The sequence below is a fragment of the Dreissena polymorpha genome, chromosome 11 (genome assembly GCF_020536995.1).
Source record: "Dreissena polymorpha isolate Duluth1 chromosome 11, UMN_Dpol_1.0, whole genome shotgun sequence".
NCBI classification, from domain to species: Eukaryota; Metazoa; Mollusca; class Bivalvia; order Myida; family Dreissenidae; genus Dreissena; species Dreissena polymorpha.
Genome location: NC_068365.1, coordinates 82007226 through 82031704, shown reverse-complemented (window position 1 = coordinate 82031704; position 24479 = coordinate 82007226). Strand labels below are relative to the sequence as shown.

Sequence of the window (24479 nt, the reverse complement as noted above, 5' to 3'; positions counted from 1 at the left end):
AGGATGGGATGTGGGAAAAACTATGACAATTTGGAAACATTACTGCACTTGATTTATTTATTTTAAACAGTTGTGAGGAAATCAATTGTGTTGTCTTGATTTTTAAATAGGAGGTTGCCATACAGGTTTTATTGGTTAATGGATTGACTTGTTATTAAAAAGGTCCTTTGGACTCTCAATTGGTTTCAAATAGGCCTCATTTTTCAAATTTATGGGTACAAGAATTTAAGCGTTTCCGAGAGCCCTGACTTCTCTACCTACCATCATCATGTAGTGGTTGATTGCAGGAAAGGATATTGCATTTCAATTTTGAAGTTATCAGGTCAAAAGTCAAGTACATTTGAGCTTGTTTTTAAAAATGGTTTATGCATGATATTTCTAGAACGAGGAGATCATTAAATATGTTTGGGATCTGATATTACCTACTGACAGGAAATGGCATACACACAAACTTTAAAAATTTATTGACACTTTCTCAAATCTTTAAAAACTGATTTTATTTATACGTATATACCTGTGCAATTGCACTTTTGTTGCAATTCAGGACATGGCCGATGTATCCGCTGCACAAAGTGACCATTACATCATTATACCAGACCCTGTTGATTCTGCAAAGGAAAAGCAGCTGCCCACACCAAAAGAGGTTTGAATTTATATATAAGGTATTGGTTGGATGTTGGTACCCTGTTTAAGAATTGGGTCAGCTATGGGAATACGATTGATGGGGGGGCAGGCATGTGGTGTCAATGATAATGATGTCCGCTCATTTACTCAAATAGTTTCATTAGAACTATCATAAAACTTGGTGGTTGTGTTTGTGGGCATTATACCTTGGACAAGTTCATTTACTGTTCAGATCGCTTCAAGCACTTGTGGAGATAAATGCCCTTCTTTATACAACCTGCAAACATATATTTCTCAACTCAATGCTTGAAAAACATGGCTTCCAAGGGCCGGGGTATTTTTCCTGATATGGCTATAGTACAATCTTGTTAACACTCTAGAGGCTACATTAACTGTCCGATCTTCATGAAACTTGGCCAGAAGATTTGTCCCAATAATATCTTGTTATCTCAGGTGAGCGACTTTGGGCCTTTCAGGCCCTCTTGTTTAAAGATGTCCACAGTAAATATGATTATAAAATGAGAATAAGTATGTTTGTTTAATCTCAACTATGCAAATTATAATTGTACTTAATTTCTACATGTTATTCTTTATTCATTTCTAGCTTAAAAGGTTCCTTGACAAGCATGTGATAGGACAGGACCACGCCAAAGAGAGGCTTGCAGTGGCGGTGTACAACCACTATAAGAATGTGCGACATAACCTCTGCAGGGAGCAAGGTGCAGAGACAGACAATGACATCATCCTGGGGAAGAGCAACATTCTCATGCTGGGACCCACTGGCTCAGGTAAGCATGAATCATGGGATTAGGAAAATGTGTCATAATTTAGTAAAGTAATAACAAATCATTCTTGTTTTGATGGCTTTACTGTTCATAGCTTTCTAAATTTGCTTAACAAGCTTAAAAACTTTCAAACCTTGTAAATCGTTTGAACAGAAATCAATTGATTTTAAAACTGGTTTCTTGTCCAAAAGATAGCTTCATTAATATAAATAGACCTAATAAATCTTCATTTATTGATAGAAGACAATGATAAGTGCTATCTTCTGTAAATAAACAACACCAACAATTGGGAAAATAAGTCTGATGTATTTTTGCTGCAATGTATTTTTCATTTCAGGCAAGACATTACTGGTTGAGACGATTGCTAAGATTCTGGAGGTTCCCTTTGCCAGTGCAGACTGCACGACCATGACCTCTGCAGGCTACGTAGCGAGGATGTGGAGAGCATGGTTGCCAAGTTACTGCAGAATGCAGACGGCAATGTGGAGAAGTGTCAGCAGGGTCTGTGATTTCTCCCCTTCTCAACTGTTTTACTTCCTTTCAGCGCAAAATAGTTTTGAAACTTCCCATGTGCATTTGCCTTGTGAGGAGATTACCCCTATTGAACTTTGGGTCAATAGGTCAAAAGTCAAGGTAACTGTTAAACTAAGAGTGAAAATTGGGGTCACTAGGTCAAGGTTAAGGTCACTGTCATTCTTAGAGTGAAATTGTTTCCAATCAATAACTTGTGAACGGATTGACCAATTGGCTTGATATTTCCCATGTTCATTGGCTTTTGCCAGATGATGACCCCTATTGAAATTGGGGTCAATAGATCAAAGGTCAATGTGACTGTCACACTAAGAGTGAAAATTGTTTGCGATCAACAGATAGACCAATTGACTTGCTACTTTACATGTGCATTGACATTTGATAGTAGATGACCCATTATAAAATTGGAGTCACTAGGTCAATGGTCAAGGTCACTGACACACCATGTGTGAAATAGTTTCTGATCAATAACTCGTCTACTGATTCACATAATACTTTGTATGTGCATTGTCCTTGGACAGTAGATGACCCCTATAGAAATTGGGGTCACCAGGTCAAAGTCACTGTCTCTATAAGTGTGAAATTTGTTTCCGATCAATAACTCATCAACTAATTGACTGACAGGCTTGATACTTCACATGTGCATTGGCGTTGGACAGTAGAAGACCCCTATTGAAATTTGGGTCACTAGTTCAAAACCCTGTTTGGGGGGCCATATGTCTCCGACAGTGGAGTTCTTGTTTCAAATTGTGTGAGCTTCTGGGCTTGTATTCCAGAATTTATTATGGACATTCTTTTTGTCCTATTCCCCTATACATTCAATATCATTGAAAACCAAATTGCTACTTTAACTATATATGGGTATTATGTTGAAACTTTCACTTGTGGAACTGCATGCGCATTTACTGTACTTGCACTCCAACTTTATTTTATCTTACTATGTGAATTTCATTGTCATGTGTGTGAATTTATTTTATGTTTGTTGCTTTTCTATTTCAGGTACAGTAATTTCTGTTTCTCTCATTCTCACATAAAATGAATCCTGTTAAGGTCAAGATCTAGTCTAATTGTTGAAATGAATTGGTAAGCATATTACTCTATGATTACCTGGTATACATTATACATTTTCAGGTATAATCTTCGTAGACGAAGTAGACAAGATATCCCGCAGGTCAGGCCCGGGTAGCAGCCCAGTGTTCAAGGATGTGGGAGGGGAGGGGGTCCAGCAAGCCATGCTTAAGATGCTGGAGGGTACCGTGGTAAAGGTCGCTGACAGACGCACCAAGTCCCTCAGCAGGGAGACAGTTGATGTGGACACCAGCAACATTCTCTTTATTGCAGCCGGGGCATTCAATGGTCTGGAAAAGTCATTAAAAGCGGAAAAGTGTTAAGGTGCTTTAATATTGTATAACTTAACCCTTTGCATGCTGGGAAATTTGTTGTCTGCTGAAATGTCGTCTGTAGAATTTCTAACATAAGCATTTTCTTCAATATGTTTTTCAAAGAATACTATCAGAATAGCAAACATTTGGATCCAGATGAGACGCCACGTTTTGTGGTGTCTCATCTGGATCCAAACTGTTTGCAAAGGCCTTCAAAATTTGGTTTCAGCACTGAAAGGGTTAATTATCTTCAGTATAAATAACTCAAAAACTTACAGTAGCTTGAACAAATCTCATAATCCTGACAAAGTCATAATTGCTTCATAAGAAGTGACCACTTTGAATTTGAGCAACAATAACTTGATAAATTGAGCATGTGGTGTACAAAATGTCTGAGAAAGAAAAGTCTATCACACCATGTAATAGCTGCAATACAAATAAAGGATGTTTTATCACACATGTGAAAAGGAAAAATTGACATCCTAGTTATGTTATTTTCTTATATAATAGCATAATACACTTAAAACTGTAAAATGAAAAACAAAAGTGTTATGAACTTAAGCTATTGTTATATTTATATAAGGGTTAAGTGTAATTGAACATTTTATATACTCATATAGGTAACTTAAGGAATCTTTCTTATTTGTATATGGGCACCTTGATAACTCAAGACCTTTAATAATCAGAGGATTTCTGTCATGATATCACCTTTAGTGAAAGACGTTTTAAATTTTTAACGTATTTCAACTTCACTGACATTCAAATTATTTAGATTTAATCCAAGTGTAATAATGTATAGAACAGCTATTAGTAAAAGGTACCCTCAAGTTTACAATTCTGCTACATGTAATTTTATGTTTGATTCCTTTAAGCAAAATAACTGTAAACAAATCAATATTTAACAGTTGCTTGGATTTGGATCCCCTGCGGATATCAACAATGATGATGCCAAATCAGATGGCAGTAATACACCTCTAACAAACCCAAGCATCAACAAGCTGTCAGTGAAAGAGCAAAACGAGGAGAAAGATCGTCTGTTGCTAGAAGTGGAAGATACTGACCTGATTGCATTTGGACTGATCCCGGAGTTTGTGGGCCGCATTCCCGTTGTGGTTCCCCTGCACTCACTCAGTGAAGACATGCTGGTCAAGATCCTAACAGAGCCACAGAACGCTCTGGTCAAGCAGTACCAGCAGCTATTCAGCATGGATGAGGTAGGCTGAAGTGTATTTGGCATGGACAATGTTGGCTGTAGTTTACTTATAATGCTCTGGTCAAGCAGTACCAGCAGCTATTTAGCATGGACCAGGTAGGCTGTAGTGTTCAGCATGGACGATGTTGGCTGTAGTGTACTTATAATGCTCTGGTCAAGCAGTACCAGCAGCTATTCAAGCTATTCAGCGTGGACAATGTTGGCTGTAGTGTACTTATAATGCTCTGGTCAAGCAGTACCAGCAGCTATTCAAGCTATTCAGCATGGACGATGTTGGCTGTAGTGTACTTATAATGCTCTGGTCAAGCAGTACCAGAAGCTATTCAAGCTATTCAGCATGGACGATGTTGGCTGTAGTGTACTTATAATGCTCTGGTCAAGCAGTACCAGCAGCTATTCAAGCTATTCAGCATGGACAATGTTGGCTGTAGTGTACTTATAATGCTCTGGTCAAGCAGTACCAGCAGCTATTCAAGCTATTCAGCATGGACAATGTTGGCTGTAGTGTACTTATAATGCTCTGGTCAAGCAGTACCAGCAGCTATTCAGCATGGACGAGCTAGGCTGTAGTGTACTTATTATATTCATGGTCAAGCAGTGCTATGTGTTTTGGATAATAGTGCACAGTGGGTTTAAGGTCACTAAAATATACTTAAAATTGGCTGGATAACTTGTACTGAGATTGAGGTATTGTCTTGCAATTTAGTATTTAGGTAGCTTACTTGCAGACGTAGGGTGGGATGAAAAATTGCGCAATTTAGTCAAGGTCATTGTTATTTAAAAGAAAAATAAGTACCACTCAATAACTTGAGTTTAAATGGAGGTATTGTGGTGTAATTTTGTGTGTAGGCAGATTTAGCTTCGTCTTAGACCTTGCTTTCAAAGTTTATTACAATCATCTAAATTTATTTATGAATAGTTGTAAACCAAGTTTGTTGGCATTATATGTTTCTTGTTTAATTGATTCATTATAATCTTTTAAGTTCATATAAACTTTATGAACTACTAGATATATTCAACTTCAAATAGTTCTTTATGATGATTATATTAGTTGACTGACATGAAATGAAAATTATACTATCAAAGCAGAAGAGAAGTAATCAACTTCGTACATAGTATGACAGTTGTTGGCGTCAGAGGTAATTCAGGGGTAACACTTTGTGACTAGCTCTAGTCCATTTTTTTTATTGTACAGTGTGAGCTGAAGTTCACGAGGAAGCCTTGCTTCTGTGGCCCCAGGTTGCCATGGAGAAACAGACAGGTGCCCGTGGGACTGAGATCTGTAGTGGTAAGTATATAGAATCGCGCTGCCAGCCGAGTAGATTGGTCTACTAGGGTTTATGTTCACAAAACTTGTCTGTAAAAATGATATTATGTCAATACCATTGGGAGTTGTGTGCCTAGGAAATATATTATCCGGAGGTTGACCCAGGTTGACTCTTTACTCTTCAAAGTGGATGGTGGGGGTGGAGGCAATATTGACTAGGCTCTTATGATCTTATGATGAACAATTTGGATTCTGTGATGTCTCTTCAATTTGTCATGATCTTTGTATGGCCCTCTCACAAAGTTTATCAAATTGATTAGAACGCTCATATTATGTAGGTCTCATAATAGAGTTTAAAAAGTAAGCTGCGGAACCCAGAGGTTTAATATTCATATGTAACATCGTGTATTTGTCCTCTACCAATTTTGTTCAAACCATGCCCCTGGAGTCAAAATTAGCCCAAACCTCGGGGTAACATGTTTACCATAAACAATCTCTGAAAATGGGATGGCCCAGAGGTTTGATATTTGTAATATAACATCTTAATTATAGTGGTTCTCTACCAAGTTTCTTCAAATCATGCCCCAGGGTTCAAGGCCCCCCCCCCCTAATATGTAATTTGTTTCCCTTATGTGTATACATGTATGGTGGAAAACTTGGAAATCTCCTCACTTACTGCAAGGCCATGAGGATTGATATCTGTCATTTATAGCATAAAGCAGTTCCCTACCAAGTTAGTTGCAATCTAGCCTAGGAGAAAAATTTTGCCCCCCTTGAGCTTTACTAGTTTTCCTTACAGTATATAAGAAAAAGTTTACCAATCTTCTCTGAATGCAAATGGCCCAGAGGATTGGTATAAGTTACGCAACTTATTATTGTGTTCTCTTCCAAATTGTATTAAAAATGTGTCTGTGAGTCAAATTCCCCCTCCTTTTACCATACATTATGTACACTACGTTTTTAGCTCACTTGAGCACAACATGCTCATGGTGAACTTTTGTGATCGCCTTTTGTCCGTCGTGCGTTGTGCAACGTCAACATTTACCTTGTTCACTCTCTAGATTCCACATTATTGTCCAATCTTCATGAAATTTGGTCAAAAGATTGGTTTCAATAATATCTTGGATGAGTTCGAAAATTGTTACGTTTGCTTGCAAAACATGGCTGCCAAGGGGCGGGGCATTTTTCCTTATATGGCTATATATGGCTATAGCAAAATCTTGTAAAACACTCTAGAGGCCACATTTATTGTCTGATCCTCATAAAACTTGGTCAGAAGATTAAACCCAATGATATCTTGGACGAGTTCGAAATGATGTCCGTTGGTTGAAAAACATGGCCGCCAGGGGGCGGGGCATTTTTCTTTATATGGCTATAGTAAAACCTTGTTAACACTCTAGAGGCCACATTTATTTTCCGATCTTCATGAAGCTTGCTCAGATGATTTGTCCCAATTATATCCTGGATGAGTTCAAAAATGGTTACCTTGGCTTGAAAAACATGGCTGCCAAGGGGCGTGGCATTTTTCCTTATATGGCTATATATAGCTATAGTAAAATCTTGTTAACTTTCTAGTTTGCTCAATCTTCATGAAATTTGGTCAGAACATTGGTTTCCTGTGTAGAAAAGTTGGTTTTATTATGTCAATATAATGTGACATTAACTGTGTTATGTAAGTTTTTCATAACACAGAATTTTCATAGTTAACATAAGTGTTTTATTCATTAACACTTACAATAAGCCTTTCAACTAAGAGATAACTGAAAGAAAGACAACATGTACATGATTTTGAAGTATTTATGCAGTATTTATCTCCCTTGTTTAACCTGGTTCAGTAATCTATTTTTAGTTCTGCTCTGGAATTGGGAAGATATTGATCATTGATAAATGCACTGTTCTGAGGGAAAATTGACTACTCTGCAATTGATCTCTTCTGAACTGTATAAAATAAGCTGTTTGGGCTGATTCAAACACCTCTTGATGCTTTCTTGAAAAGTTAACAGCTCTTGAAAAAGGTTGGAATTTTGAAATAATTAAACTCGAAATTATTTTTAACACCAGCATCAAGACATTTTGGCATTATTTTCTAAATTATTCTTATTATTTAGATTATTTTTATTTGGCATTTTCTAAATAAGAAAGACTATTCTATTTCAATAACTGTAGTAAATTTTTCTTATTTTTTCATTTGATTCACTGAAGATTCCTAATCTCCATAAATATTGTTCCGTAGATTAAATTAGACCTATTTTGTAAACTAGATTTTGAAGCACTTTCTAGACTAACAGTAACTTATATCAGTTTTTTTTGACAGATTTTGAACTTCTTATTACATTCATTAAGGTATTTGCTGTATGTTGTTCATTTTTGAATTTTTTGTAATGATACTTATATTCTTTAGACTTGGCTTGTACCTGTTCTAATTTTCTGTCATTGTTCTTCATTTCCGAGTTCTTGGAATAAAAATTAGTTATTTTGTTAAAGCTGCCATGGTTTTCACTTATAAATAAATTCTTTGAATGTATTTAGGCGTCCCTGACTGATCACTTTAGTTAATTGAATTACAACCAGTCAGTATATTCATACTGACCGGAAATAAGAGTTTGTCAAATAAATATTTCCGCATAATATAAGTGCTTACAAAGTTACATAACTTGTAACCGTCCTGTGACCGGTTCATTTGCCTAAGCAAAGGAGACCGCACTACCACACCTGGATAGGACAGTTGAGTTAGATAATGGTTTGGATCGGTAAAAAACATGGCCACCAGGGGGGGTCTTTTTCCTTATATTTATATAGTAAAAAAGCTTTTGAACGCTGTAGAAGTCACATGTTTTGCCTAATCATCATGAAATTTTGTCAAAACATTAGTTATGTGGATGTCTCGGACGAGTTTGAAAATGGTCGTGATCAGTGAAAAAACATGGCCGCCAGGGAGTGGGGCAGTTTTCTTTATATGTATATAGTGACAACATGTGAACAGTCTAGAAGACACATTTTTTTCCCAATCTTCATGAAAGTTGGACATATCTTGGAAGAGTTAAAAAACGGTTCAGGTCTGTTAAAAAAACATGGCCCCGAAGGGGCCATTTGTTGTTAATTCTTCATGATACTTGGTTAGAACATTTGTTCCATTGATATCTTGGGCTGCAAAGAACAGGTCATTTCTTTTTTATCTCAGGTGAGCGCCTTTGGGCCTTTCAGGCCCTCTTGTTTCTCCAAAACCCCAAGGCCCAGTTTATATTTATGTAACATCGTTACATATAGTGCTCTAAGACAATTTTGCGGAAATCAGGCTTCGGGGGTCAATATTGCTTCTCCGTAAGGGTTACTTGTTTATACAGACTGTATTAGGAAAAAAAACTGTTTTCGGTGGGTGAAAGAACAAGGCCCATATGTATGTGTAAGATTTGGAACCTTATATTAGATACTTGTTCTCTTCTAAGTTTGTCGAAATTATGCTTCTGGATATAAAGGGACCTTCAACCGCAATTGACCATACAAAAAAGAAAAGTTCTAAAATACCGTATTTTTTACAATTATTAGTTTATATTGATTAAAATATCACGATTGGTATATTACATAACTTGAAAAAAGTTGTTGAGTTTTCATATTTTCAGTATATTCGGTAATAAATTTTACTGGGTACAGGTACCAGGTAACTGCCAGTTAACTACCCGGTATAAATAACGCAAATATATTTGATCATCATCGTCACATGGTAAACCCATGAATGCAAATTGTACATGCGTAGTGAATTGTATATACACAAATGTATTTTAAATGTCAAATTATCCATCTACTTGCGTTATTTATAGTGTGTAGATCCTTATGGCACCTATTTTCCTGATGTACTTTCTATTTCACATCGCACAATTTAATTACCGAATATACTTAAAATCAAGTTATGTATTATAGCAGTCGTGATATTTATGCCCCCCTTTGAAGAAGAGGGGGTATATTGCTTTGCACATGTCGGTCTGTCGGTCGGTCTGTCGGTCGGTCGGTCTGTCGGTCGGTCCATCCACCAGGTGGTTTCCGGATGAATACTCAAAAACGCTTGGGCCTAGGATCATGAAACTTCATAGGTACATTGATCATGACTCGCAGATGACCCCTCTTGATTTTGAGGTCACTAGGTCAAAGGTTAAGGTCACGGTGACCCGAAATAGTAAAATGGTTTTTTGGATGATAACTTAAGAACGCATACGCGACCAACAGGGCGAACTCTGAACAATATAACTGAAGCAACTGGTCTGTAATCATAATCTATAATTATCAGTCCAATGAAAACATCATCCTTTTAGTAAAATACAGTGGATCAGTAAAAATATATTCAGAATATGAGATTTTTTTGTATATTTTGTATATTAAATATTGTGTTAATGTTTAATTTTGTTGATAAATATAAATATAAGCAGGACAGGGGAGGTAATACACTATTATATCTTTCTTATTTACAAGGGAAACAAATGCAATAAGTTTAAATTTCATGTTTAATAAATAGAGGATATTTGTTCATGTCAGTATGAGATCATTTGTTATTTTTTTCTTTGTCCCTTGACATATTGCTTTTATATTTTGCATACTTGTTTACCAACATCACCCCAACCTATATTCCCAACCACCCCCCAACCTCACCCCCCCCCCCAATTTTATTTTTTTAAACATCATCTAATAAATTACCACACCCCACATTATACATCCCTCTCACCCCCACCCCCACCAATTTTTTTTAAACATCTTAAATATTACCACACTCCACATTATACCCCCTCTCACTCCCCCCACCCTCCCACCCACTCCCCCCAATTTTTTTTTAAACATCTAATAAATTACCCCACCCCACATTATACCCCCCTCTCACTCCCCGGTACCTCCCTACCCCCCCATCCCCCTACCCCAATTTTTTTTTTAAACATCTAATAAATTACCACACCCACATTATACCCCCCTCTCACCCCCCCACCCCCCTCAATTTTTTTTAAACATCTAATAAATTACCACACCCCACATTATACCCCCCTCTCACCCCCCACCCCCTCCCCAAAAAAAAATAATATTTTTTTTTAAACATCTAATAAATTACCACACCCCACATGATACCCCCCTCTCACCCCCACCCCCCCTACCCCCCCCCCCCCCTCCAAAAAAAAAAAATTAATTTATTTTTATTTTTTCAAACATCTAGGATTAATTACAAACCCCACATTATACCCCCTCTCACTCCTCCCTCTACCCACCCCTAATTTTATTTTTATTTTTTTAAAACATCTTAGAAATTGACCCATCCCCACATTATACCCCTAACTCCCCCCGATCGCCCCCCCCCCACTATTTTTTTTTGTTAAAACCTCTAATAAATGACCACACACACCCAAATGAGTAAACCCCCTCACTCTTTCCAGAGCCCTCCTACCCCCCCCACCCCCCCCATTTATTATTGTTTTAAACTTCTAATAAATTACCACGCCCCACATTATACCTACCCCCTCGTCACCGCCCTCCACCCCCTACCCCCCCTTCCAATGTTTTTTTGCAAACATCTTATTAAATTACACAGTCACCCAACAGTTATACCAACCCTCTCACCCCCCTAGCCCCCCCCCCAAAAAAAAAAAATTAATTTGTTTAAATTTTTTTAAAACACTAATTAATTACAAAACCCCACATTAATACCCCCCTCTCACTCCCCCTAACCCTACCCACGCCCCCCCCCCAAGTTTTTTTGTTAAAAACATCTAGTAAATTACCACCACACCCACATTTTAACCCCCCCTCACTGCTCCCCCTTACCCCCCCCACCCCCCCACCCCCAATTTTTTTTTTTTAAAACATCTAATAATTCCTACCCCACCCCCTACCCCCCCCCCACCCCCCCCCCAATTTTTTTTTTTTAAACTTCTAATAAATTACCACGCCCCACATTATACCCCCCCTCTCACCGCCCCACCCCCCTACCCCCCCCCATCCCCCCAAATTTTTTTTTTCCAAACATCTTATAAATTACCACAACACCACATTATACCCCTCTAACCCCCCTCTACCCCCCCCCCCCATCCCCCCCCAAAAAAAAACATTTTTTTTAAAACATCTAATAAATAACCACACCCCACATTATACCCCCCTCTCACTCCCCCCTACCCCCCCCCCATTTTTTTATTTTCTTTTTAAACATCTAATAAATTACCACAACCCCACATTATACCCCCCTCTCACCCCCCTACCCCCCCCCCCCCCCCCAATTTTTTTATTTTTTTCCTTTTTTTATTTTTGAAAGATCGTCTAATAAATTATTGAATATGTCAAGCATTCAAATAGTCGAGCGCGCTGTCCTCTGACAGCTCACAGTGACTCAAAATAGTAAAATGGTTTCCGGATGATAACTCAAGAATGCTTACGCCTAGGATCATGAAACTTCATAGGTACATTGATCATGACTGGCAGATGACCCCTATTGATTTTCAGGTCACTAGGTCAAAGGTCAAGGTCACAGTGACTCGAAAGAGTACAATGGTTTCTGGATGATATCTTACATTAGGTCAAAGGTCAAGGTCGCAGTGACAAAAAACGTATTCACACAATGGCTGCCACTACAACTGACAGCCCATATGGGGGGCATGCATGCTTTACAAGCAGCCCTTGTTTAATCAATACAAACTAATTATTGTTAAAAAATACGGTATTTTTCTTTTTTCGTTAATCCCGGTTGACGGTCCCTTTAACATTGATCACACCAATGTGTTTGTGTGAAGTGTTTTATATAGACTAATGTTTAAAATATTCCCATCTTCTAAAGAACCCCAAATCAGGTGTCTCAAGAATGATTCCACCAGGCTTTAGTTTCTCAGGTGTAAGGATGTTCAGGGTCCACTTGTCTTAGTAATGGGGCATTTTAATTTTGAATACCACTCACCTGCGATAACACTAATATCAGAACAAATGCATTTATTATGAGTACTGTATATCATTACTTGCAAAAATTCCCACTCATTGTATGAAGGAAAAGTTAAGTCTGCCTCACTCACACTTACAAGAATGAGCAAATCACACTCATTTAATTTAGGAAAAGAATAGTCTGCAGAGCCCACACATACCAGTATATGCAATTCAAATCCATTGATTTCCAGATAAGAGCATTTTCAAGGCTGCTTATCACACATATGCAAATCAAAATAACTTAAGCCTGAATATCAAACACATGCAATTTACACTTGTTAGTTCATTTCCGATAAGTGCATTATCAAGGATCAATATCATATTCAAATCACAATCTTGTATTCAATTAAAAGGTATTTTTCCAATCTTACACATGCAAATCACAATCTATTTACTATTCTCTACTGATTTCAGGACAAGCGCTTAATCAAGGCAATCACATTTAATTGAGCTCTACTGATTTCAGGGCAAGTGCTTAATTTAGGCAATCCCACTCTATAAGTGACCTTTTCTTATTTCAGGACAGGTGTATAATCAAGGCAATCACACTCTATTGACCTGTACTGATTTCAGGACAAGTGCACACTCAAGGCTTAATCAAGGAAATCACACTCTATAATTGACCTTTTCTGATTTTGGACAAGTGCTTAATCAAGGCAACCACACTATATTGACTATCATGTACTGTTTCAGGACAAGTGCTTAATCAAGGCTTCATACGAGCAGCCGGGTTCATCTATTAAGTCTGTCATAGTCACAGAGGATGTGGTGAGGAAGAACACACTGCCTGTGTATGTGAAGGAGGATGTGGAGGCAGACATAGCAAACAAGACATCCAGCTGATCGCTACTGGGGACTTTCCGAAAGACAAAAAATACAATTGCACTAGTGTTATTACGCAAATATCAGTTGTAACAAACTGTTTAATCACACACAACTACAAATAATTAAATGATTTTGGTCATAAGGTATTTGCAGATGATGATTATGAACTTTTAATTGAGGTTTTTAGAAGGGAATTGAATTGTCATTACACGTTGTGACCAGAAAATAAGTATTCAATAAATATCGACATCATTTAAAATAATTTCCAAACCTTATATAGGCTTGTATATCATAATAATTATTTATTTAGTTGTTAATTTTTGCTATGCACAGGTAACTCATGAATTTAAGGCATTAAAAGTGTGTTTTGTTGTTTGTGATTATTGAATTGTATGATCAGTGTGTTTGTGTATTGGATGGTGTATGGGTATTTAATAGTGTAATGTCCAAAACACTTTAACAGTGACATATACCAGTAACATACAGTTTTGGTACCATTTCCAAAAGAATGTATTATGTTCTAGTATTAAATAAGATCAACTTATTGTATGAATTAAGCAGCAAGTGCTTCCTTTTTCCTTTTTTTTGGCAAGTAAGTGCTTCGGGCCATCATGGCCCTCTTATATGTTTGATGTACAAAGATGTTGGTTATTGATGTTTGTTAAATATTTACAGGTGCTCACAACGTGGGCTAATGCAGATTTACTATAGCATAATGTGTTAAAACAATAATATGTAATAAGTTGATGTTTATTTGCATGTATCTTAAGACACATTTTTTTTAATCAATAGAATATAAATGTAGATCTCCATTTGTCAGCCCTATAAACTGATGAGTACATCTATTGAGATCGTTATTGATGTCACTAAATGACTGTTGTTGCATTGCCATGATGCAGAATAGTAATAAAGAGTTAAATAAATAATTGCACGGTATGTATGTTATTTGCTTTAATTATAAATATCTCTTTTAGTTGATCTAGAAAAAAAAATTATTAAATTATTTTCTATATATATTAAGTATATCTTATAGTATACAAGTGTTGGGATTTTTAACCGAGGCAATAATATACCAGCATAGCTTCAGACCAGCATCCACAATTGTGCAGTCTGGTCAGGACTAAGCAGTCCACTGTAAAGTTGCACAAGATTTTGTGGTATCAAAAGCAGACAGGGTAGCTCTTGACCAGGCTCCTTGGATGCATAGCCTGGTCTGGACCTTTGCTGAGCAAATATGTCTTAAGACACTTTATTACAGAACGGAGATCATTTATTTCCTTGATTACTCTGTCTGTTCATTTGCCAAAATATTCATCATAAAAAGTATGCTTTTTAAAATTCAGTCGCACCTTAAAGAACTGATTGCTTAATTGACAATTTTCCATCTTTTTGGCACATAAAAAAACAAAACAACAGTGCCTATATGCAAGCATATTACTGGTACTATAGTTTCTAAAAACTAAAAAATGAGCCTCGCACTGGGAAAAATGGCCTTAATGAGCATGTGTAAAGTGTCTTCTCAGGATTTGCGTTTAGAAGCTGTCTTTAAATAATAATAAAAAAAGCAGAAGTGAAGATGGATGGGCTTTGCGATTTTTCACTGCATCAGTCAGTTTTCATCAAGTCTTCACCAAACTTTCTGGAAATGTTTGTTAACATGAACATTTATAACCAGCCTATTTGAACCAGGTTCTTCTTAGTTAATGCAGTTTATTTTTACACAAAAAAGTGTAATTATCTGTTTCCGTTCTCAACGTGTACAGTTTTCATAAAATCTTTTCTAGACATTTTGGCATAAGGAGGACAGTTTTCATACCTGCCAGTTTGCTCTAGATACTAAAGATGTATTGCCCTTTGTTTACAAAAAAAAAGACACAAATCTTCCTTACTTTTGTCATACTCATATGGTTGTTATGGAATCTTCACCAATTTTAATGGTAAAATTCGATAAACAAGCCTTAATTCACCAGGCATCTAAAATTTATTGCCCTTTATTTATTAAAAAAATGCCTTATTCTTAACTCAATTTTCGCAGAATCTTGCCGCACTACAGATTAATATGTTTACATAAAATGGAAACTAAGTTTTATAGCCAGCCACAGAAAAAAGAATCCCAATAGGTCCATTATTTACTACGGGTGTATATTTCTGTCAATAAACTTGTTGTTCAATTTGATCATACTATCAGAATTCACTATTTAGTTTTTTATTTTCTTTTGCTTCATTTGATCATATTTGATACATGCACTTTAAATAAAAACAAGAGATGTAGTTGTCAGAAACACAATGCCCCCTTATGCGCCGCTTTGGAGCCATACATTTGACCTTTGACCTTTAAGGTTGACCTTGACCTTTCATCACTCAAAATGTGCAGCTCAACGAGAAGTAAGTAAGAGATTGAATGGAGAAATGAAAATCATTTTATTTTTGACCTTGAAGGATGACCTTGACCTTTCACCACTCAAAATGAGCAGCTCCACGAGATACACGTGCATGCCAAATATGCAGTTGATGTGTTCAATATTAAAAAAGTTATGATAAAACTTAAACGAAGGTTAAAGTTTTGGGACAGACAGACACACAGACAGACAGACAGGACAAAAACCATACCCCCGATCTATCGATCCGGGGGCATAGAATAATTAAAATGAAGAAATATTAAAGTGACCTTTTTTCACAGATTTTTGCATGTTTTGAAGATTAATTTTCATTCATTGCTTTTAATTGATAAATGTAAATATTTGAATGAAAAAGTGGCAGTTAAAAATTAGAATACAATCAATGAAAGAAAAAACGTATTTCTCAACTGGGCTCGAACCACTGAACCTTAGAGTAAAAGTCGAACACTTAAATCGCTTGGCCATCTGTGCTCATACTATGTAAGAAGAGGAATGTGGACAAGTATTTTTAAAAATAAGAAAGGACCCAATAGGAAAAAGTCTACTTGATTTTGTTTTCCATATGTGTCTCTTTTAATTGTTACCGTTCATTGGTTAATGTAAACTACCAACCAAAGATCTATAAATAAGATCTATAGAGATTTACACAAACGTACGTGCAAGCAGGTCCATTTTTAAAGGGACTGTCAAACGCGACGACGAAGAAAAGAAAAGTTGAAAAATACTGTATTTTCTTACAATTATTAATTTATATTGATCAAAATATCACGACTGGTATATGACATTACTTAAAAAAATTGTTAAGTTTTCAAATTTTCAGTATCTTTGTTAATAAATTTTACTGGGTATGTCCACAGGTGGTTAGCGTGTTGATATGATATCAATTAGTGAAAACATCATTTTGAATGATAAATAATTATATTATATCGAAAAATTAACTTTTCTGAAAAAAAAATTAATCACTATCAAATATATATATATAACAAGGTATGCAACTTAAAATCACCCCAAAACGGGGTGCATCGCTTTGAACAGCCATATCTTCATCAATTGTGCAGCGATTTTCAGGGGAGGTATAAAACCCGGAAATATCCGGAAAACCCGGAAATCTTTTAGGTAAAACCCGGAACTGATATAAATGGTTATAAATGCATTATTATTCGTCCGATATTAATTATAATGGTACCGTTGTACAGAAGATCCTCTACAGTTTCTAACCATATCAAAATATTTTATGGCAGGGACGTAGTCGGCCTGTAAATCGCGGACAAAGTCGGCCTGTTTTAACGGTTTTTTTTACACACGCAAATGCCGTGAAGAAAACCCGGAACCGATATAAATGGTTATAAATGCATAATTATTCGTCCGATATTAATTATAATGGTACCGTTGTTAAGAAGATCCTGTACAGTTTCTAACCATATCAAAATATTTTATGGCAGGGTCGTAGTCGGCCTGTAAATCGCGGACAAAGTCGGCCTGTTTTAACGTTTTTTTTTTACACACGCAAATGCCGTAAATAAAACCCGGAACCGATATAAATGGTTATAAATGCATTATTATTCGTCCGATATTGATTACTCGGTCAGCTGCTGGAGCGTGCGCGTCGCGACCGAGGCGAGAGTCGCCCGCAGAAGATTCTCTCACCTGTACATATTTCCTTATAGAGGGGAACTTCTGCGGGTGGCTCTGCTAATCCAGCAGAGTCCGTCACCCTCGAGCCGGACGTCTTCCACACTGCTGGGATTGCTGTCTTCTCCAAGATGCAGCGGACTTGTCACCCGCTGTTTATCGTCGAGAGTTTGCCGGCCCGGACCTGCCAGAGGTCCCGTCTGAAGAGGGCCGGGGACGGCGGAACAGCAAGACCACCAGTGTGGGGGACATACGGGACGGACCTGGGTCTTGTGCTTCTGCGCGGGGGGGGGGGGACCCAAGAACATCGAGGGGGTGGCTTTAAAGAGGGACCCCGGGGCGGCGGTACCTAGTGCGCTCAACGCGCTGGGGAAACCGTCTCGGGGATGAAGACGACGGCTGATGACAACAAGTGGGCCATAAAGGCGGAGCTGTGTGCTGCAGCGGTGCTGCGTTCAGACATGAATTTTTTTTTGAGATTGTCTAACTACCAGTGCACATTAAGGTCTCATTGGCCACCGTGCACTGGTCTATTTGGATCTAAATTATTTCTTTGGCGAATACCCGGGAAGCCGGGGTAAATTTGACCTACTTTGGCTCTAAATTAATCTTTCTCCCCTGAAAGGTCACAGGGGCAGCTCGGGCTACTATAACCTCGTGAAGAGGCCAGTAGGACCTGTAAATAAACTCTGAAATACACACACCGATATTGATTATAATGGTACCGTTGTAAAGAAGATCCTCTACAGTTTCTAACCATGTCAAAATATTTTATGGCAGGGTCGTAGTCGGCCTGTAAATCGCGGACAAAGTCGGCCTGTTTTAACGTTTTTTTTTACACACGCAAATGCCGTAAAGAAAACCCGGAACCGATATAAATGGTTATAAATGCATTATTATTCGTCCGATATTAATTATAATCGTACCGTTGTAAAGAAGATCCTCTACAGTTTCTAACCATGTCAAAATATTTTATGGCAGGGTCGTAGTCGGCCTGTAAATCGCGGACAAAGTCGGCCTGTTTTAAAGGTTTTTTTACACACGCAAATGCCGTAAAGAAAACCCGGAAAAGGTAAAAAGGTTATAAAACATTATTATTCGTCTGATATTAATTATAATGGTACCGTTGTAAAGAAGATCCTCCACAGTTTCTAATAATAAAAAAATAGTTTATGGCAGGGTCAGAGTCGGCCTGTAAATCGCGGACAAAGTCGGCCTGTTTTAACGGGTTTTTTTTACACACGCAAACGCCGTAAAGAAAACCCGGAAAAGGTAAAAGGGGTTATAAAAACATTATTATTCGTCCGATATTAATTATAATGGTACCGTTGCAAAGAAGGACCTCCACAGTTTGTAATGGTGTTAAAATATTTTATGGGAGGGACAGTGTCAACCTGTAAATCGCGGTAAAAATTGACCGAAAAATACCGTGTTTTTTACACAGAACAATGTCTTGAGGAAAACACGGAAAAGCTAAAAGGGGTTATAAAAGCATCCTTTTTTCCAACCGACCATACATTTTTGGTACCGTTGTTATGGTATTCTTCCACTGTTTCTAAATATGTAAAAAAAAATTTGTGAGAAAGCATAATATGAAATAAGGCGAAGCATCAAAGCGAAAATGGTTATAAATGCATTATTATTCGTCCGATATTAATTATAATGGTACCGTTGTAAAGAAGATACTCCACAGTTATTAACCTTGTCAAAATATTTTATGGCAGGGTCAGAGTCCGCCTGTAAATCGCGGTCAAAGTCAGCCTGTTTTAACGGGGTTTTTTACACACGCAAATGCCTTAAGGAAAACCCGGAAAAGGTAAACGGGGTTATAAAAACAGTATTATTGACTCGATATTAATTATAATGGTATTGTTGTACAGGAGAACCTCCACAGTTTCTAACCATGTAAACATATCTTAAGGCAGGTTCAGATTCAGCCTGTAAATCGCGGACAAAGTCGGCCTATTTTAACGTTTTTTACACGCGCAAATGCCTTTATGACTACCCGGAAAAGGTAAAAGTGGTTATAAAATCATCACTCCCGCGACAGCACAGAATCACCGTAAAGCACTCAATTTCTTCATATTTGCATAAAAGTAATTAAGCTATAAGTGCCGTTTATAATGGATTGAAAACATGTACGCATTAATTAAGTCATTAATGACTTCGTTAAATATTGACAAAAAATACGAAGCCGAAATGATCCGTAAACTAAAAAACTAAAAAAGTTTCTTTGTGTCGTATTATTTAAACTAAATTTTGATTCACATCGTACATCGAATCATTTCTGTCGGTTCTGTCGGTTGATATTCATTTTTTTCTGGGATTTGTTTTAGTATGATGCTGCTGCATTTGCAAATATAAGTGTATATTCAGTTATTATCCTTTATAAAAGTGCGGCTCGTGTGAATTTGTGAATAACAGAAGCCTTTGTCTGCTTAATTAAGATCCGTGTTAGTGTTCGTGTGTCGTATGAATAGATATCGTTGCAGGAAATTACAATGATCCGTAAATTAAAGTTTTAATCTGTTCAGCATTTACGATTTCAGAATGAAATATCTGGCTTATTTGGTATTTTTCCACACATGTTTTTCTTAACTTTTATTTAATTTAGATCCGTTTATAGGAACGCAATTTTTCATATATATATATATATATATATATATATATATATATATATATATATATATATATATATATATATATATATATATATATATATATATATATATATATATATATATAGCGAGAAATTGAGTGCTTTTCGGTCTTCAAATGAAGTGCTTTTCGGTCGGTATATTGCCGATATTTATCCAATTTTGGGCATTAATACCTCATAATAAACAAAAGGTAGTATAAATATGCATAAAATATAACCATTTATAACTAATTTAATGCGTTTACACACAATAGAAACGCAATTTTTCATTTATATTTCGAGAAATTGAGTGCTTTTCGGTCTTCACATGAAGTGCTTTTCGGTCGGTATATTGCCGATATTTATCCAATTTTGGGCATTAATACCTCATAATAAACAAAAGGTAGTATAAATATGCATGAAATATAACCATTTATAACCAATTTAATCCGTTTACACACAATAGAAACGCAATTTTTCATTTATATAGCGAGAAATTGAGTGCTTTTCGGTCTTCACATGAAGTGCTTTTCTGTCGGTATACAGAGGCGTATTTAGGTGGGGGGCTAGCGGGCTAAAGCCCCCCCCCCAGCTGTCTGGCTAGATATGATGTTTGAAAAAAGAGCCCCTTACAGTTTCAATCCACTTGTGTATTTCCTATCATATGCCCCTAATAGAGCCATAAACAGCTGTCGATTTGTGTGATTAGCTCCCAGGCATGTGTACAGATGATCTCACCTTCGCCAGCTAAACTGCACGCTTTATTGATTGTAAAGTGATAAACTGCACTATTTGATTGGCTGAAGGAGATACATTCATCTAATGAAATTCATCAATACATTTAGCTATAGGTAAATGTTTACAAATAGCTGCAACATGGGACCTGTAAAAAACAATATATTAATTTGTAGCAATTAAAGTGTTTCGACGAACGCAATGGACAATCATCATTAATTTTTCGGTAAGTTTCTTTGATAAATTTAGTTGGTATTCAGGGGTTTTATCTGATTTGGGGAAAAGGGCCTGGCTTTTTTTGAGGGGAAAAAATCACGCAAAATGCCGAAATTTGGGGGAAAAAATCACGCGAAATGCCGGATTTTTGGGAAAATAAGGAAAGTCTGAAATAATCAATTTAACATATTGTACTGTTTTTTAAAACAAATGCAAGGCAACAGATAATTTGATTATGCAATATGTTGTATTTTCTACACTGGATCAGGTTGACTTATGTATTTAAAGTTTTTAAAAAAATGGGGGGGGGGGGTCGGGGAATGAAGTCTGGGGGAAAATTTACGTGCAGAGGGATAAAAAAAATCCATGGGAAAAGGGCCGTTTTTCCGCAGGTCACAAAGAAGGAAAAAAAAACCTGTTATTAGCTCTTGAGAGTGATATTCCTTTTGAGTAACAAGTTATTGCCAGTGAAATTCAACAGCGCACTTGGTGAATGGCAATTCATTTGTTGTTGATTTTTTACAAATTGGGCTAACTGCTTTGATGTTCATCCATAGTTTTTTAAATTAAAAATGACTCAAAAATGAATAATTGCTTTGCTTGTATGAAACTAAATCATTTAAATAGGAGGTCTACCCATATAACACTGTTAAAAAAATTCTCGATAAAGACTTTAGTGGTTTAAGAGACATTTGATTTACCCTGTGTGTCTGTCACACTTGGGGTCTGAACTCGATTTCTTGTTTCTTTTACATGCACTTTTATCATGCAAAATGCTGATTAGATAAATAGCAGGAAATTGCATCATTTCAAGGTGCGATTGCAAAAAAGTTTCGACGACGTGAGGCGACACCCCTCCCGCACCCTCCCCGTTTGAGCACCCCCTCTTACAAATTTCTGGATACGCCTCTGCGGTATATTGCCGAAATTTATCCAATTTTGGGCATTAATACATCATAATAAACAAAAGGTAGCATAAATATGCATGAAATATAACCATTTATAACTAATTTAATCCGTTTACACACAATAGAAACGCAATTTTTCATTTATATAGCGAGACATTGAGTGCTTTTCGTTCTTCGCATGAAGTGCTATTCGGTCGGTATATTGCCGATATTTATCCAATTTTGGGCAAAATGTAGTATAGACATACAATCATATAACCATTAATTACTAATTAAACCCTTTAACACACGCTAGAAAGGATATATTCATTATTGCACATATATAGAGAGAAATTGAGTGCTTTTCGGTGCTTTTCGGTGATTGTATGGACCGACTTAAATACCACAAATTAGAGCGTGACACAAACACAGCACAGTTGTTTATTTCGGCAAACATTTTGATATTTTTTGCTTTTAAACATACCTTTTAATGACCATTGATAGATGAATAATGTTATACTATTATTTGTAATTTCAAAACATGTTACTTGGTGATGTTATTCACGTTCAATAAATACATCAGTTATTCTTATTAACCTGATGCCTGTTGTCTGCTACTGTTACAATACGACGCTAAAAAATGTGGATTGCATAAAGTTAAAGGTCGAATACATACTTTTTTAAAACAAATTTAATGAATCACGTGATGTTTTTATAATTTTGTCAAGCGTGCGTGACATTGAACGTTGATTTAAGCGAGTTCTGCGATTTAAAAACTGATACCACTCAGCTTGATTTATAATTCATGTTCCAACGCGCCAATGTATTTAATTAAATGGTTTCATGAAAATGTGTTTAAAAGCATAACGATTGAAATTATGTAAGAAACACAGTTTTGCACATAAAATGATCGCCAACAGACCCGAATTAATACACTTCATAAATTCCAATCAGATAAAAAACAATTCCAATAATAAAACAGGGGAAGTCTACACTGTGTATTAGCCACCCGCTGTGGTTATCCCTATTTATCAGCTCTATCTCAGCAGTGTTTTTTTCACTTATAGGGGAATGGTGGCGGGGCCCGTCCAAAGGGGAAAAAATGCGTCGTTTTTAGCAAAAGGGGGAAATTAAAAATTCACTTGTTTATATGTTATGATATTTATTATATTAATACACATGTTTGTATGAATATAATATTCACAGCTGAATGTCTTTGTCCTTTTTCTTAAAATTAAAATATATATCAATGATATTTTCAACATTTAAGTTTCAGACAGTTCAACCTTCATGCACTGTCTCAGTTTTCTTAGCCATTTTGAGTCTAATTGGGATCTTTCAAATCGATAAAATGGCAAATTTGAGCATTTTTTATCAATAAAATGGACCAAATTGGAATGATTCTATCAACAAATATTGACACAATATAGATACATCATGCCTTTTCTTTGCCATTTTTGGCAAAATTAATAAAACATTATCTTATGAAAAGGAATGAAGATGTTTCGATTAAAGATTTATAAATTTAAAGAAAAATATTTTATGTTAGTCAATTGTGTTTTGCTATGAGCGGGGATGTCCGAATACCTGTAAACTTTTGCTGAGCAAGTCATTCATGCTATTATACAGAATTGCAGTTTACCTACATATTTTTCAAAAGGTCAGATAGCTTAATTGGTAGAGCAACCCAGGCCGGTATCATTAGATGGCTCATGGGTGGGTTCGGGTTCGAATCCCGATCTGAAATTCGTAGGTAAACTTGTGGTTGCAAGACTGGAAACTGATAGTGTGACAATTTGTTTTGGGCGGGGTTTTGGGCTTACCGTTCAGTTCATCAGTTCGTCAGGTCACATGAAACCGTTTAATATGGCCTGTTTGTTGTTTAATTGCTGATTAACATATTTGACACAAATCGTGCAGTCCCGCTTTAACTCCTTATTTATGTTGGCTATATTGCACTTAACCGGTACGCTGCCATCATGGATTCAAAAATTTGCGCAACTTAACACTAATTATAAGGGCTTGGGTTATAGTGCGTACCAGTAAAGTGCTATTGCCCCGGACTGTTTAGTTGCTCTTATCCGCAGTTGGTATTCGAACCATATATACTTCAGATGTGTGCCGACATAAGGTGATTTTATCTATTTTACAAACAGCAGCTTTTGTGGGCTTTAACAAAAATGAATTATTTAGTTACAAGGACTGTTCTGTTGCTCTTATCTGCAGTTAGTTTTCGATCCATATATGTTTCTTCCAGATTTGTGCAAAATAAGGGTTTATCTGAACTACACAGTCGGCAAATTATCACCATTTTACAAACGGAAGCTTTTGTGGGCTTTTCAAACATTGCCTCGTGTGACCTTTTGAACTGACAATATACCGTTCTAAATCATAAAACAATTTCAA

At 36.5% G+C, this 24479-nt stretch overlaps 1 pseudogene; it reads left to right on the top strand.

Moving 5' to 3' along the window:
• The first annotated feature begins 547 nt into the window (after positions 1-547).
• LOC127851009 (ATP-dependent Clp protease ATP-binding subunit clpX-like, mitochondrial) lies at positions 548-14502 on the top strand (annotated as a pseudogene).
• Positions 14503-24479: the final 9977 nt, after the last annotated feature.